Here is an 18,013-nt window from a genome sequence, read left to right on the forward strand (position 1 = left end):
CTAAAAAATGAAATGTGATTTGTGTTTTGATATGCTTCCAGAAAGTTATGTTTTGAATGAGACTCCAACAACAGACAGCAATTTGGCCACAGACAAAACTCTCTCCTCATCTCCATTTAAAAACCCTCGTAAGGTATGACTATCTTAAGTTGCATTTCCCAGTTATTGGGTTATTGTATTACTGGTGAGGCAAAGTAATCTGAATTTCCTCCAGAACTGATTTGGATCCAATTTACTTTCAGGTCTCTGAAAGTCATCTTCCAATCAAAAGGGCAAGGAGAAGGTGGGGGGGGTGCTCCTTAGGAAAAAGGATAGATGCGCCAGGGATGTCTTAGCCTGGACTGTCATAACAAAATGCCACAGGCTGAGTGACTTAAACAACAGAAATTGATTTTCTCACGGCTCTGGAGATTAACATCCAAGATCAAGGTGCCAGCACGGTCACATTCTTACCGGAGCTCTCTTCCTGGCTTGGAGGCAGCTATTTTCTCACTTTGCCCCAACAGGAGGGCAGGGTAGGCAGGGCAGGCAGGGCCAGTTCACTGGTATCTCTCCTTAGAAGGGCATCAATAGCATCACGAAGTTCCTACCTTTGTTACCTCATCTAAATCTAATTATTTCCCAAAGGCCCCATTCCTAAATACCATTACACTGGGGGTTAGGGCTTCAACATATGAATAGGGGGCCATGAAGATACCTTTCAGTCCATAGCTAGAGGATACAAGAGGCAAACAGGGCAGGCTGCAAGCCCGGTCCCAGCCCTTCTTGGATACTGACCACTTTCCTTTCTCCAGCAGATTTCCACTGCTCACCTCCCTTTTTCTCCTTCCAGAGACAAACCTGCTTTCTAAGGGCCTAACTTCTTCTCCAAGATAATTTATTTCAACTAGGACCTCCTCCCTCAATTATCTCAGAGAAAGGGACAAATAACGTAGCCAAGAAATGCCCTTTACCCTGGTCTGGTCTTAGGTGAAATGCATCTGAGGATAAATTACAGATAATAATATCTCACTTTAAAAAACAAAATACCAGGGGATCCCTGGGTGGCTCAGTGGTTTAGCACCTGCCTTTGGCCCAGGGGGGGATCCTGGGTCCCGGGATCGAGTCCACGTCGGGCTCCCTGCATGGAGCCTGCTTCTTCCTCTGCCTGTGTCTCGGCCTCTCTGTGTGTCTCTCATGAATAAATAAATAAGATCTTTAAAACAAACAAAATACAAGTAATAAGCTAGTATTTCAGAATTATACAGAATAGATATGTATATATTATTAATGCCACTTTGTCCGATCACTCAATTACTATCTTTGTGCTACATTAAGGTAATTATAAACACATAGCAGGCACTAAAAAAAGAAAAAACGTCCCTTCACTGACCTCCCTTGTCCTCTCCATTATATTCAGTTTTATTACTTCAGACTATTTTGCCAAAGTGGCTCTTTGGATATCTTCTCTGTGGGACTAAAGGCCTGGGAGTAAATATTTCCCTGTTGCTACTGATTCATCTAGCAACATAACTGTTGGCTCTGCATTGCATTCCAAACTAAACAGTAAATTTTCGTGCATAAACTTAAAAGATATATTTAGATCTCCTAAGATATAACTTAAAAAACTTCATAAGAATATGGACTAAGTGTTATAAAATATGGAAAGCACCTAATGCAATACTTTGCACATTGCAAACACTCAATACATGTTAGTTTTATGAGTCCTTTAAGGTCATCTTAATAATTTTTTTCTGTACTGATGAGAATCAACAGGATTAATAAAGTGTATTTCCACTGCCCCCCTGCAATACCCCAGGAGGAGGACATATAACTGTCTGAAGATTACAATGACTTCTCTAATATGCTTCATAAAAGAAAAGAACTAGCATCTGAATTTCCAAAATGAGGTAAGAAGGTTGCGTTTTACTTCACCACAGAACCTCTAACAAATGAAGAGAATTTTAACTTGGTGTTAACTCAGGTACACCCTCAGATCTTGGCCTTGAGTTGCAAACAAACCCCTTTATGTCTGCCCTTTTGTTCAAGTGATATGTCAACCCAGAGGTCCTCAACTGTATGGTCAGAAAAGATCCCATTTTGGGCAGAAGCTTGGAAGCAGGAGCCTTAGCACTACTGTACATAGGGAATAAGATCAGTAAAAACCTAACTGACCTTTTTCTCTGATGTCCTAGAGCAATCAAAGTAAGACCTAGCTTGAGAGAAAAATCATTTCTAATTTTGGCTAATGTTAAGACTTTTAGGGAAACAAAAAAAATGATATTCTCCTTTCTCCTTGCTCTCTTAGTTATCATGATTATATTCTGCTCTAATTTAAATGAAATAATATGGGTGATGTGCTTAGCATATCTGGTGCTTGTTTCCTTAATGTTTCTAATAAAATCAGAAAGTGAACAAGAAAAAATGGTGGATCATTACAATTTGCATAGTAAAAAGGAAATCAGAAGGACTTTTTCCCCCCCAAAACTTTTTCATTCTAGTCAGCATGCTGCTTCCGTCTTCTGTACTTTAAGAGGCATATAATTCAATTAACTTCACAGTAAAGACTATAAACCCTACATATCTGCCTTGTAAACACTGTTCATCAGATGGATTCTGATAAAGCCAACGTTTCCAAGTTTTATTTTAAGATTTTATTTATTTATTTGAGAGAGAGAGCACAGGCAGGGGGAGTGGCAGGCAGAGGGAGAGGGAGAAGCAGACTCCTTACTGAGCTGGGAGCCAGATGTGATGGGGGGGCTCCATCCCAGGACCCCGGGTCCATGACCTGAGCCAAAGGCAGATGCTTAACCCACTGGGCTACCCAGGTGCCTATTTCCAACTTTTAAAACCTACTCCCCACCACATCCCCAGTCATATTTGTGGTCCTTAGTTTCTTCCTAATAGCGTGGTAGTCTTACAGTGTAGCCTCAAGCAGGAACCACGCTCAAGGCCCATGTTAACAGTGGGTTAGCTGTTACTAGTTTGCTGAAGAGCTTAAAGGTAAAACTCTTATTCTAACTTTATAATGAGAATAAATTGGGTAAACATGGGTTTGCTTTACTGGCAAAACTTAAATGTATTAAATAAGTAAAAATTACAGACTTCAAATAAATACTTAAAACTACCAAGACTTGTTTTAATTTAAACAAAATGTGAGAGGGCCTCCTGGGTGGCTCAGTGGTTGAGTGTCTGTCTTTGGCTTGGGTCATGATCCTGGGGTCCTGGGATCAAGTCCCACATCAGGTTCCCCGCACGGAGCCTGCTTCTCCCTCTGCCTGCCTCTCTGCCTCTCTGTGTGTGTGTCATGAATAAGTAAATAAAATCTTAAAAAAAAATTTAAAATGTGAGAAATTCATACATTATGATTTTTCTAATTTTTCTTAGTAAGTACTAGTTTAAAAAAACCTGATAATGGCTCATAATCCTCAAAGAAAAAGATGATGCCCACAAAGTTAAAAAAAAAAAAAAAAAAGCCAAACTGCTTCAAGTAAAAACATCTTTCTAAAGTATATACTGTATACACTTTCAGAAATATATAACTCCTTTAAAAACTTTTTCACTCAATACCTTGTAATCATCTCTAAATCTAATGGGACATAAGCGCATTTCATCAGAGATAAAATTCTTCAATGACTGCTAAAATGAGAATCAAAAAATTATTATAATCTAGTAGTTTGGCTTGCAGCAAGCATTAATCAGAAGTCATAATAAATCCACATGCTTCTTTAGACAGCACATTAGTCAAACAGTTTTCTATGATAACGACATTGACTAATGGGCTCTGAGTTAGAAGGGTCAATCATAAACTCATCAAATGCTTCATTTAATTTCTTAATTTGGACAAACACAATTTGTTTATGGGAAAGATATCAGGTGTTCGTGAATGAATAATGGCTATGAAACCAAACTCCATTAATCAGCTCATGATTACAAATGACTTAGAGATTGTTTATTCTAATTTCATTCATTTGGGTCAACAAAGAAAACATGAGCAAATGAAACCATTTGAAAAAAAATGGCACACTTATTTCTCCATATTTAATAAGGCAATGATAAATACTCTTTCAATAACTATATCAAAAGGACTTTATTACTCAGGTTGATACCATTCCTTTTGCAAGTGAGTTGTTAATGCCTGTGATTTATAAGGAGACCAGGTAAGGAAAACCGAGTACCAAACAGTATGCTCCTCAATATTAAAGTTACGACTTCCCTGATTTCTCAGGCAGAGGTAGTTACTCCTATGTTCCTACTGCACTTTGGAACTTCACCTGACACCTAGTAAGGCCTCAAAGATTTGAAAAATGGATGGACTGTTTATAGTACTATGCAATGTTGTGTCGACAGACTTTTGTCCTGTACTGGGCTTTGAGCTCCAAGTAGGCAGAAAGAGTATCCTAGAAAAGAATCTTTATATTTCCATTGCTCAATAAAAGCCCTGGCACAATTTATTTTTGTTCAAATAAATTCTAACGAAAAGTATTCTATCATGTAAAACTCCGATTAAGTAAATTTAGTGACAGTAAAACGTGCACTGTTCTACATTATTTTGGAAATACCCCGGAACAATCAACTGAAAAAGAAGCAAATGTCACTGCTTTTTAATTACTAAAAGACATCAATTCTCCCTGTACCTTCTCTTTTCTTCTACGTTCACTAACAGGGCTTCTCCTAGGACTCTCTGTGACTGCTGACTGTCTCAGCAGCTATCAGGCACTGCGCTGGATAGGCCTGGGCTGCCCTCCTGATCTCTGACCACCTCTCGGCCCCAAACTTGGCTGGTGCTCTTTATGGGCCCCAACAGATAGGGCCTTGCCCTTCTGCTGCAGTTTGGGTTTGGTTAACAGATAACACTGAAGGCAGATCAATTAGAGGGCAAGAGGAAAGAGAGATTAGGGTCTTTTTCCTGCTGGCCTGGGGTTGGACAGTGGCTGCCATTCTCTTCTACAGGCCCAATTTCCGTTGGGATGGCGTCTGTCACAATAAGCTCTCTTCGCTTTCTCTCACTAGACCCAGGGGTGGTAAAGACTCACAGGTATTGCTAGGCAGGAATCTTGATGATTCTCCTTAAACCTACCTCACCCTTTTAATAGTCCCTTCATTAAATTATCTGCTTATGCCTCTGTGTTATTTACTTCCTACTATCACCCTAAGCCATACACTTGTCCATCTTTGGCTCCCAATTCCCTCCCAAGAGCCTGGAGGTCTAAGGCACAGTCCATAATCTGTAGTCTGTTAGCTTAATACTTAATACTGGCTGTGAGTGTGTCTCGGCATGTGTCTCCCTACCAACATTTCTCAGGAAATTTAGTCTTTGCTTGAGGCAACTCCACAGTAACTATTTCTACTCCTGAATTTGTAATTGGACCTTTAATATGTCCTACTGATGGGCTGATGAAAATTTATTGATATCTACTCCTGATTCTTATTCTGATTCCCTCATTTTAGCTCTTAGTCCTAACCTGCTGAGTTGCAGGTTTCTAGATTAAGGAAAGTAAAAAATTACTTTTGCTAATATAAGATAAAATTCCTTAGTAGAAGTCTATAATGAGAAGCCTATAATGAGTAGGCTACTTCATGAAAACAAAAATAGCACATAAATAAATCACTTACATATAAAATAAGATACAATTTATGACCTCTTTTGTATTTTAATACTGTATTTTATTTAACTCAATATATCCCAATATTTTAAATTCAATATTGTCAATATAAAAATTATCAATAAGGCATCTTACTTTCCTCATGCTCAGTTTTCTTTCTTTTCTTTTTTTTCTTTTTTAAGATTTTATTTATTTGTTCATGAGAGACACAGAGAGAAAGGCAGAAACACAGGCAGAGGGAGAGGGAGAGGCAGGCTCCCCAAGGGGAGCCCGGTGTGGGACTCGATCCAGGGTCCCCGGGATCACAATCTAAGCCAAAGGCAGATAGATGCTCAATCACTGAGCCCCCCAGGCACCCCCCTTCATGCTCAGTTTTCAAAATTTGGGGTGTATTTTATACTTACAGGATATCTTAATTCATTCTAGCCATATTCCAAGAGCTCAATAGCTACATATGTCTGGAGGCTATCATGGTGAACATTACAATGACTTTTTTTAACTTAAAACAATCTTTCTTAATTAAGAAACCACAATAATTTCCACAGAATTTTTTAAATACTAAATATACTATAAAAAAAGCACATACTATGTACCTACATCTACAGGGAGTGAATTTTATGATTTAAATCTTTATAGCCAACCTATTAAATTTGCAACATGTAAATTACTTGTGATTGAGACCTTCCTACAGTGTATTATAAACTTGTATATTATCTTTAAAATATTGAATTATAAAAGAAATACAAACTTATTTCTAAAAAAAAAAAAACAAAGGAAATAAAGGCACACTACCACTACCATTATTCTCCTCCTTGTCACAGTTTGGAGGATATTTTCCCAGAACTTTTTCTATGCATTTTACCACAGACACACACACACAATGTATTACAAAAAAAAATAAATATATATATGTTGACATCTTATACTTCTGTTTTTGCAAGATGCTTTTTCCCCCCTCAGTTATTTCATAGATATCTTTCCTTGTTAGTCAACATACAGCATTTTGGTTAATCTTCATGTCTTCTAGAATATTGCCAAACTTTCTTCATCTTTCCCTTGATGACTTATAGTATTGTTATGAATATCAAAACATCAAGTGAAGTTTGGGATGTAAAATAGCAATATCCTTCAGAAATCACATATAGAGACACTGCCAGTCAGTAAATGCAGAGTCTAATAGTTTTTGAGATCCTTTGTCTGCTGTTTATAATTTGTCGGTATTCCTTGTCAGGAATTACACGTGTAACTTGAGTACTTTCTACTATTATTTTTAATTTACCCTAGCTAATCTGATAAAAGTTTAAAAACTAGGTATCCAGAATAAATGAGGCACCAAAATCAGCAGATAAGAATTTTTAACAAATGGTTCTGAAACTGATTAGCTCTTTGCAAAGAAAAAAAATAATTTGTCTTTAGCATTGAGAGTAATTTCCAGAAAGACTCAAAAGTTAATGATAAAATATTCATAAAAATATAAAAACAATGACCAAGAGAAAATGTTGAATACTTAATAGCTGAAAAAGAAAGGCTCTTGTGAGAAAAAAAAAAAAAAAAAAAAAAAAGAAAGGCTCTTGTGGAGTAAAGAAAGTGGCCTGGTCCAAAGACATCTGATCTTTGTCTTTAATACCTGGAAAGCCAGAGTGATCAATGTCCTCATCATTCATGGTGAAGAAGACTATATATATATATATATATATTCTCCTGAGGTAACTAAAGGTGCAGTCACCCACACAATGGTAGTAGCATTGGGGGTTGGCCATGGTACATAAGGACTGGCTAAGCCAAAAAATCTACCTAATTAGAGAGGTTTTTGGACCACATGATGTCGGCCCAACCTCCTGGAAGTGAATAGGGCTGGAAATTGAGTTTAACCAAATAATGAATGAATGAATGAATGAATGAATCAATTCTATGTAATGATGCTTGGATTAAAATCTCTGGACACTGAAGCTTTCAAGAGCAATACTTCATGATTAGTGTCACTTACTGATGCTTGGAAGGTGACACATCATGAAGAAGACAGGAGCTTTTGGAACCCTCCTAAACTCAGCCCTACGTGTCTCTTCCATTGGCTGGTTCTTATTTATATTGTTTCCCTGTAATAAATGTGACGATGAGAACAACAGTTGTCAGTGACATCTCTGAGTCTTTTTGGTAAAGCATCATTGAAACTGAAGGTGATTTTGGGAAAGCTCTGTACTTGCAGTTACAGTCAGACAACTTCAACAGACTTGGTAGTCTCAAGGACTGTATCTTTAACCGCACAGTTTGGCTAACTCCAGGTAGTTTTCTACGCTTAAACTCAATAGAATATGGATGAAAAGAATATGATTAATACAAAGATTGATATACTTGACCACGTAAAAATTTTAAAATTCTTACATCAAAAATTAGCAAATAACATAAAAAAGAAACAGCATGATAGTAATAGCACATAAAACCAAGATAACACATACAAGGATTAGTAAGATTAAGAACAGAGAAAAGCCAATAGGATAAACATTAAGTGCTTTCAAGAGTTAACAATAAAAAGACATAAACTTACAAAATAATTAAAGGGAAAACATAATGAACTAACTCAAAAATGGTATGATAGGTAGTAATATACACCATACATATTACTCATATCAATAAAGTAAACAGGTCCAATTCAACTATTAAACAGATATTCAAGTTAACTTACAAGGGCAAGACCTAATTATATGCTGTACACACAACACACATAAAATGATTCAGGAACATTAAAAATCAGTTAGATAGGCAAAATGTTCTAGCAAATGGGAATAATACAGCAGGATTTGGGTTCAAATCAAAGTAGGTTTCAAACCATAAGAACATGAATCAGACATAAAAGGGCATTTTTGCTGCTAAAATAAACAATTCAAGATGAAGAAATGATAGTTAATTCTTTCCATGCACCCAAGTCCATAGCAGTTTTAGTTTTATAAAGTAGAAATGACAGAGTGTTCAACAAAGTATAGGTGGAAACAGGCTGATAATCAGGGATATCAATACATTCTTAGTGTAAGACTAGTAAACTAGACAAAAAATAAAGGCAGGGATATAAAAGAGCTGGGACGCCTGGGGGCTCCGTGGTGGAGTATCTACCTTCAGCCCAGGGCGTGACCCTGGGCTCCCTGCAGGGAGCCTGCTTCTCCCTCTGCCTGGGTCTCTGCGTCTCTCTGTGTCTCTCATGAATAAATACATAAAACCTTAAAAAAAAAAAGAAAGAGCTAAAAAGAAACATAACAAGGTTTAAATATTTATAAATATGTATCAAATTTTATATTCTGCAAATAGGAGATATCAAGTGTATATGGAACATTCACAGAAAGAAAAAAATTTCGTACGTTCCATTAAGTACGAATATTACAAAAGCACTCAAGTCAACACATAATGAAATTAGAATAATGAAACTGAATTGCAAAAAAACCCTTTAACCTGAAAATTAAAATATTCCTTGGTCAAAGAAGAAATTAAAACCAAAATCATAGAATTTCTAAAAAATAATAATAGAACACTATACTTAATTTATGGAATATGTTTATAGCAATAATAGAGAGAAACTAAAAGCCTTAATAATAATAAAAATAAATCAGCTAAATTCCCAACTTAAAATGCTAAAGAAAGAACAATAAAGAAAATGGAAGAAAGTATAAGGATGGAAATAATAAAATTAAAGCGGGTTGGAAAACAGAAAAATGAAAGATCTAATTATAAGTCATCAAAATTCTCCTAAAAAATAATGAAAATATCTAACAAGAACGTACAAAATAAGGATTAATATCAATGAAACAGAAAAAAATTACCAAACTCATAAGAGACTACTTTGCAGATCTCTATAGAAATTAATTTGAAAATCTAGGTGAAATGGATAATTAGTAGGAAAATATGCTTTGCCAAAATTAAAATTTTTAGAGATTAGAGAGCTCAAAATATATAAAGTTTCACAGAAGAAAGAGTTATCAATTACAAAAAAGGTAGTACCAGGTCCATACTGCTTCATGGGTGGAAATGTAGTAAACTATCAAAGATACTTCTAATGTGAATATTACTCTTAAGCAAAGAAAATGAAAAAACAAAAACAAAAACTTCCAAACTGTATTTATGAAGCAAGCATAACACCAATATGCAAAAAGAAAATTATTAACCAGTGAACATTTTTTTTAACCAGTGAATATTAATGTAAAAACTAAATAAAATATTAGGAGTATGGAAAGCAACATTACATTAAAAAGTAACACACCATTAACAAATGGGATTCATTATAGTTATACAAGGATAGGTCAATATTGAGAAATCCTTAAATATGACAGCATATTAAGGATCTAATGAAATCAACAGATGCAGAAAAAACAAATGGTTTGACAAAATCCAACATTCATTCAGGATACAAATCCATGGATTTGACAAAATCCAACATTCATTCAGGATACAAAAAATTCTCAGTAAACTAAGGATAAAAAGGAACTTCCTCAACTTGATAAAGAGTATCTACAAAAAACAGCTAACATCATATTTAATGGTGATAACCTGAAGCTTTACCACTAATATCAGGTACAAAGCAATCAATGTCCCATCTCCTTTTCAACATCACACTGTAAGACCTAGCAGACGCAATAAGGAAAAGAAAAAAAAGGTATACAGACTGAGAAGGAAGAAATAAAACTGTCTTTGTTTACAGAAACATAATCATGTACCTCAATTAAATCAAAGAAACATGATCACGTACGTAGAAAGAATGAATGGACAAAAGAACACCAGGAACTACTATGAAATTATAGAAAGGAACAAGTAGAATTTGAAATTAAAAAAACAGTATTATTTACATTAGTACCCAGAAAAATATGCTTAAGTATAAATCTAACAAGTATGTACAAGATCTGTATGAAAAAAACTACAAAATTCTAATAAACATAGTAAGGAAGAACTAAAAAAGTGGGGAGATATTCCATGTTTATGATAGGAAGACACAACACTGTCAAGATGCCAGTTCTCTCCAGCTTGATCTATAGATTCAAGGCAATCCTAATCAAAATCTCAGCTAGCAAATTATCTTGTGGCTATCAGCAAACTGATTCTAAAAGTTACAGAGAGGCAAAATACACAGAATAGCCAAGACAGTACTGAAAGAGAAGAACAAAGTTAGAGGATGGATGTTCAAGACTTACCATAAAGCAACAGTAATCAAGACTCTGCCTCTCTCTCTTTCTCTCTCTGTGACTATCATTAAAAAAAAAAAAAAAGACAGGATGGTAATTGCAAAAGAACAAATAGATGAGTGGCGTAAAGCAATCAATGTGATTCATCATATTAGCAAGAGAAAAACAAGAATCATATGATCCTCTCAATAGATGCAGAGAAAGCATTTGACAAAATACAGCATCCATTCCTGATCAAAACTCTTCCAAGTGTAGGGATAGAGGGAACATTCCTCAACATCTTAAAAGCCATCTACAAAAAGCCCACAGCAAATATCATTCTCAATGGGGAAGCACTGGGAGCCTTTCCCCTAAGATCAGGAACAAGACAGGGATGTCCACTCTCACCACTGCTATTCAACATAGTACTGGAAGTCCTAGCCTCAGCAATCAGACAACAAAAAGAAATAAAAGGTATTCAAATTGGCCAAGAAGAAGTCAAACTCTCCCTCTTCGCAGATGACATGATACTATACATAGAAAACCCAAAAGCCTCCACCCCAAGATTGCTAGAACTCATACAGCAATTTGGCAGCGTGGCAGGATACAAAATCAATGCCCAGAAATCAGTGGCATTACTATATACTAACAATGAGACTGAAGAAAGAGAAATCAAGGAGTCCATTCCATTTACAATTGCCCCCCAAAAGCATCAGCTACCTAGGAATAAACCTAACCAAAGAGGTAAAGGATCTATACCCTAACAATTACAGAACACTTCTGAAAGAAATTGAGGAAGACACAAAGAGATGGAAAAATATTCCATGCTCATGGATTAGAAGAATTAATACTGTGAAAATGTCAATGCTACCCAGGGCAATTTACACATTTAATGCAATCCCTATCAAAATACCATGGGCTTTCTTCAGAGAGTTGGAATAAATTATCTTAAGATTTGTGTGGAATCAGAAAAGACCCCAAATAGCCAGGGGAATATTGAAAAAGAAAACCAAAGCCGGGGGCATCACAATGCCAGAGTTCAGGTTGTCCTACAAAGCTGTGATCATCAGGACAGTGTGGTACTGGCACAAAAACAGACACGTAGATCAATGGAACAGAATAGAGAATCCAGAAGTGGACCCTGAACTTTATGGTCAACTAATATTCGATAAAGGAGGAAAGAGTATCCATTGGAAGAAAGACAGTCTCTTCAATAAATGGTGCTGGGAAAATTGGACATCCACATGCAGAAGAATGAAACTAGACCACTCTCTTTCACCATACACAAAGATAAACTCAAAATGGATGAAAGATCTAAATGTGAGATAAGATTCCATCAAAATCCTAGAGAACACAGCCAACACCCTTTTTGAACTTGGCCACAGTAACTTCTTGCAAGATAGATCCATGAAGGCAAGAGAAACAAAAGCAAAAATGAACTACTGGGACTTCATCAAGATAAGCAGCTTTTGCACAGCAAAGGATACAGTCAACAAAACTCAAAGACAACCTACAGAATGGGAGAAGATATTTGCAAATGACATATCAGATAAAGGGCTAGTTTCCAAGATCTATAAAGAACTTATTAAACTCAGCAGCAAAGAAACAAACAATCCAATCATGAAATGGGCAAAAGACATGAACAGAAATCTCACAGAGGAAGACATAGACATGGCCAACATGCATATGAGAAAATGCTCTGCATCACTTGCCATCAGGGAAATACAAATCCAAACCACAATGAGATCCCACCTCACACCAGTGAGAATGGGGAAAATTAACAAGGCAGGAAACCACAAATGTTGGAGAGGATGTGGAGAAAGGGGAACCCTCCTGCACTGTTGGTGGGAATGTGAACTGGTGCAGCCACTCTGGAAAACTGTGTGGAGGTTCCTCAAAGAGTTAAAAATAGACCTGCCCTACGACCCAGCAATTGCACTGCTGGGGATTTACCCCAAAGATACAGATGCAGTGAAACGCTGGGACACCTGCACCCCGATGTTTCTAGCAGCAATGTCCACAACAGCCAAACTGTGGAAGGAGCCTCGGTGTCCATCGAAAGATGATGGATAAAGAAGATGTGGTTTATGTATACAATGGAATATTCCTCAGCCATTAGAAATGACAAATACCCACCATGTGCTTCGACATGGATGGAACTGGAGGGTATTATGCTCAGTGCAATAAGTCAATCGGAAAGGACAAACATTATATGGTCTCATTCATTTGGGGAATATAAAAAATAGTGCAAGGGAATAAAGGGGAAAGGAGAAAAAATGAGTGGGAAAAATCAGAAAGGGAGACAGAACATGAGAGACTCCTTACTCTGGGAAATGAACAAGGGGTGGTGGAAAGGGAGGTGGACGGGGGGTGGGGGTGACTGGGTGACGGGCACTGAGGGGGGCACTTGATGGGATGAGCACTGGGTGTTATGCTATATTTTGGCAAATTGAACTCCAATAAAAATAAATAAATTAATGAAAATGTTCCAAATCCTATAAAAACAAAACAAAACAAAACAAATGATGAGTGGACTAGAAAAGAAAGCCTAGAAATAGATGCATGTCTACAGTCAATCTTTGACAAAGGAGCAAAGGCAGTACAATAGTCTTGTCAATAAATAGTGCTTAACAGCTGGACATCCACATGCAAAAGAAAAAAAACAATCTAAATAAATGTTCCACTCTTCACCAAAATTAACTCAAAATGGATCACAGATCTAAATGTGAAATGAAAGTTATAAAACTCCTAGAAGATAACATAGGAGAAAACCTAGATGGTCTTCAGTATGGTAATAGCTCTTTAGATAAGATCATCAAGGGCATGATCCATGAAAAAAAACAGTTGATAAGCTGGACTCTATTTACATTAGAAACTTCTGCTCTGTGCAAGACAATGTCAAAAGGAAGAGAATACAAACCACATATTAAGAGAAAATGCTTGCAAAAGACAGATCTGATAATGGACTGTTAACCAAATATACAAAGAACTCTTAAAATTCAACAATAAGAAAATAAATAACCTGATTTAAAAATGGCCCAAAGACCTTAACAGATACATCACCAAATAAGATATACAGAGGGCAAATAAACATAGGGAAAGATGTAAAACATCATATGTGATGTGGAAATCGCAAATTAAAGCAACAATGAGATATAATTACAAATATATTAGAATGGCCCAAATCTTAGAACACTGACACACCAAATGCTGATGAGGATGTGGAGCAACAGCAACTCTCATTACTGCTAGTGAGAATGCAAAATGGTACAGCCATTTTGGAAGACAGTCTGGCAGTTTCTAACAAAATTAAACATACTCATACTACATGATCCAGCACTCATGCTCCTTGGTATTTATCCAAAGGAGTTGAAAGATTAAGTCTGCACAAAAACCTGTGCATGGATGATTATAGCAGCTTTATTCATAATTGCCAGCACCTGAAGATAACCAAGATGTACTTCAAGTAGGTGAATGGACAAATAAACTGTGGTACATCCAGACAATGGGATATTACTCAGTGCTAAAAAGAAATGAACTATAAGCTCTGAAAAGACATAGAGGAACCCTAAGTGCATATTAGTAAGTGAAAGAAACCGATCTGAGAAGGTTTCCAACTGTAGGCCAGTCTAACAAAGGCAAAACTCTGAAGACAGTAAAAATATCACTGACTGCCAAGGCTTGGAGGTGAGGGAGAAGGATAAATAGTTTGAGCACACAGGTTTTCAAGAGTGGTGAAAACACTCTGTAATGGCGGATATATGTGATTATACATTTATCCAAACTCACAGAATGTCTAACACCAAGAGTGAACCCGAATGCTGCAATATAAACTCTGGTCTTGCATGATGTACCTGCGTAGGTTCATTAACTTTAACAACTCTACCACTCTGCCTGGGGATGCTGATAATGGGAGAGGCTATGCAGGTTCAAGGGAAAGAATTACATGGGAAATCTGTCTATACCTTCTCCTTAATTTTGCTATGAACCTTAAGCTTGTCTAAAGAAATGAAGCCTTATAAAAAATAAAATAAATGTTAAAAAAATTTTAAAGATTAAGAAAAATATCTCATTTTTTAATCTCCATAGACACTGAAAAGGCCTTTGGTGAAATTTAACACCCTACTAATTAAAAAAAAATACACTAAATGTGTGTGTGGGGGGAACTGATTAGATAATTAAAATTAAACACACATCTAAGTCACAAAGCCAGCATTTTCTTTAGTGGGAAAAAAACCAGAGATTTTCATTAATATTAAGACTAGGGCAAATATACCACTATCTTTACTACTATTTAACAATGTACTAATAAGTTAGAGACCTAAAAACCTGAGAAGGATAAGTAAAACACTTTCTATTTGTTAACAATATGTTAATATACCTGGAACACACAAGATAATATTAAATCTCAAACAATAAAATAATTTAGTAAGATAGGAGTTATTTAAATAAGTATACCAAAATTAATAACTGTCATACATACACGTACTAGTCAGATGACATAACAGTAAAGAAAATCTCATTCATAATAGAATCAAAGGAGTAAACAAAACATGTAAAACCTAAATGAGGAAAACTAAACCACTCTTGAAAGCTGCAAAAGTAAACCTGATTCAATGGAAAGACATTCCTCATACTTGGATAGGATATCTCAACATCATCAAGATGTCATTTATGTCTAAATTCATTTGTAAATTTAACACAATCCCAATAAAATTGCAAAGAAGTGTTTTATGGAGGTAAACTGATACTAAAATTCAAAGGGGGAAAAGTACATTTTTTTACATAGAAAATATATATTATCTTGATTGCCACACAAAAAAATTTAAATCAACTATTTGTAAAGCAGAAATAATTTCTGATGTCCTACATGCAGATTAATCTTACTACAAATGAATAATCATGGGTGTAGGCCATTTTTTAGATGATGAGGTTTTCTCTGCCTTCTAGGATCCCAACTCTTTTTCTTGGATAATTCAGGAGCAAATCAACCTCAAGATTATTGATTAGAAAAAGAGGTTCTGGATTATATAGCTGTATCACCACCACCAGCCGAAAATATACGATATTGTAATAAGCAAGAGAACCTATTCTATATTGTGAACACACTACAGAGAGTAATTCTAATGATTTTAGATTTTTCAACCTTGTTACTGAATTCTTATAGAGAAGAAAATTTTATTAACCTAAAATTCAAATAAAATTGACATCATCTTGATTTAAGCAGAAGAAAGTTCGAGAACCCATTATTAACCAACTAACATCCAAATTGCTCCCAATTGGAAAACAGGCAAAGGACCTGAATGGACTTTTTTCCAAAGAGGACCTACAAATGACTGACAGTTACATGGAAAGATGCTTAACATCACTAATCCTCAGGGAAATACAAATCAATTAGCAATAATCGCACGTTGGATAAACCTCATTGGCTACGATACTGCCACTGCCCAAAGCTGAGAAATACAAATCAAACCACAAAAAGATATCACCTCACACTTGTTAGAATGGGTATTTTCAAAACAATGAAAGATAATAAGTGTTGGCAAGAATGTGAAGAAAAGGGAACTCCCTTGTGCCATGCTGAAGGAATGTAAATTGGTGTGACCATTATGGCAAACAGTATGGAGGTTACTCAAAAAATTAAAAATAGAACCACCATATGATCCAGCAATCCCATTTCTGGGTATATACCCAAAGGAAATGAAATTAGGATCTCGAAAAGATACATGTACTCCCATGTTCACTACAGCATTATTCACAATAGCTAAGACATCCACCTACAGATGAATGGATAAAGAGGATGTAATATTAAAAAAAAAAAAAAGGGGGGGGATCCCTGGGTGGCGCAGTGGTTTGGCGCCTGCCTTTGGCCCAGGGCGCGATCCTGGAGACCCGGGATCGAATCCCACATCAGGCTCCCGGTGCATGGAGCCTGCTTCTCCCTCTGCCTGTGTCTCTGCCTCTCTCTCTCTCTCTCTGTGACTATCATAAATAAATAAATAAATAAATACCTTTAAAAAAAAAAAAAGAGGATGTAATATATACATTTTTCCTTCAAATCTGGAGTTTAATTATACAAAGATGTGAAGTCAAGTTTTGTAACCTAAAAATATTTACTTATTAAAACTGTATTAATATTTTAATAAACTATACAAAAAAGATAATGAGACAAGCATGTGCATTTATAAAAATGCATGTTAGTCATGCCAGATCCCTGGGGAGGGAATTCCCAGCACGACCTCATTCGTCTGTGAAGGCACAGAGCAATCCTTGTTTGGGCATATACATTCAATTACTTGTCCAGCATGGTCAGCACTCTACTTCTTGATGGTTTCCTTCTGTTAGGAATGTGCATGTCCAGTTGTCTGCTTCTTAGAGCAGACATTTACCTTCCTCATCCACCAGCCATTGGAGGATGACTAGGGCCACGTAGATGATTACTGAGACCCATCCTTCTGGGGGGGTTTCCTGGTGGCCCTCTTCCATCATCATATCTGGAATCAGAGGAGCCCTGGATCTGAATAAAACAACTTGGAACTTGGACCCTCCCGCACCCCACTTCTCAGGCACCCTGGAGCCTGCCACTCCTGGAGAGGTCTCCAAATATATATATTTATATTTATATAACCAGTTATTTGTATTTTCCATTATCTGTCCCCACCAGAAAATAAGCTACACCAGGGCAAGGATTTCTATCTTTTGTTCACTCTTGTGAACTTTATACATTGTTCTCTCTCTCTCTCTCTCTGCCTCCTCTCTCTCTCTCTCTCTCTCTATATATATATATATATATATATATATATAGTCAGAGATATCAGAATTTCCTCCCAGAATTTGTGGCTATATATATATATGTAATATGATTTAGCCATAAAGAAAGGAGGAAATTCTGACATCTCTGTCAATATGGATGAACCTAAATGAAATAAGTCAGGCAGAGAAAGGCAAGTTCAAATGGTGAGTAAGTACATGAAGAGATGTTCAACAACCTTCATAAAGCATATTCAGCTAAAACCACAAGTATGATGTCACTTATGTATGGTACAAAAAAAAAAAAAAAAAGCAAACAAAGTCACAGAAACAGAGAGTAAGTACAATGGTTCTCAGGGGCTGGGGAGTGGGGGAAAAGAGGAGTATTGGTCAAAGGGTACAAACTACCAGTTAATAAGACGGATACATTGTTGGGAGGAACAATACTGTATCATATACTTGAAAGTTATCCGGAGAGTAGATCTTAAACATTCTTACCATTCACAAAAAATGGTAACTGTATGACATGACAAGTTT

The 18,013-nt window shown here is 36.3% G+C and overlaps 1 protein-coding gene, 1 long non-coding RNA gene and 1 pseudogene across 2 annotated transcripts in view; 1 reads left to right on the forward strand and 2 right to left on the reverse strand.

The window, feature by feature from the left end:
* The window catches only part of LOC140613767 (uncharacterized), a 36,863-nt gene extending 34,328 nt beyond the window's left edge, over window positions 1-2,535 (forward strand). The window contains exons 5-6 of the long non-coding RNA XR_012014626.1: window positions 42-133; window positions 1,799-2,535. This is a non-coding gene — a long non-coding RNA (uncharacterized lncRNA). The remainder of the gene's footprint in view (window positions 1-41; window positions 134-1,798) is intronic.
* RSRC1 (arginine and serine rich coiled-coil 1) overlaps window positions 1-18,013 on the reverse strand; it is a 398,138-nt gene that overhangs the window by 135,135 nt on the left and 244,990 nt on the right. The window lies entirely within an intron of this gene.
* LOC140614542 (U4 spliceosomal RNA) lies at window positions 16,116-16,181 on the reverse strand (annotated as a pseudogene).

Source organism: Canis lupus, chromosome 22 (assembly GCF_048164855.1).
Source record: "Canis lupus baileyi chromosome 22, mCanLup2.hap1, whole genome shotgun sequence".
Lineage (NCBI taxonomy): Eukaryota > Metazoa > Chordata > Mammalia > Carnivora > Canidae > Canis > Canis lupus.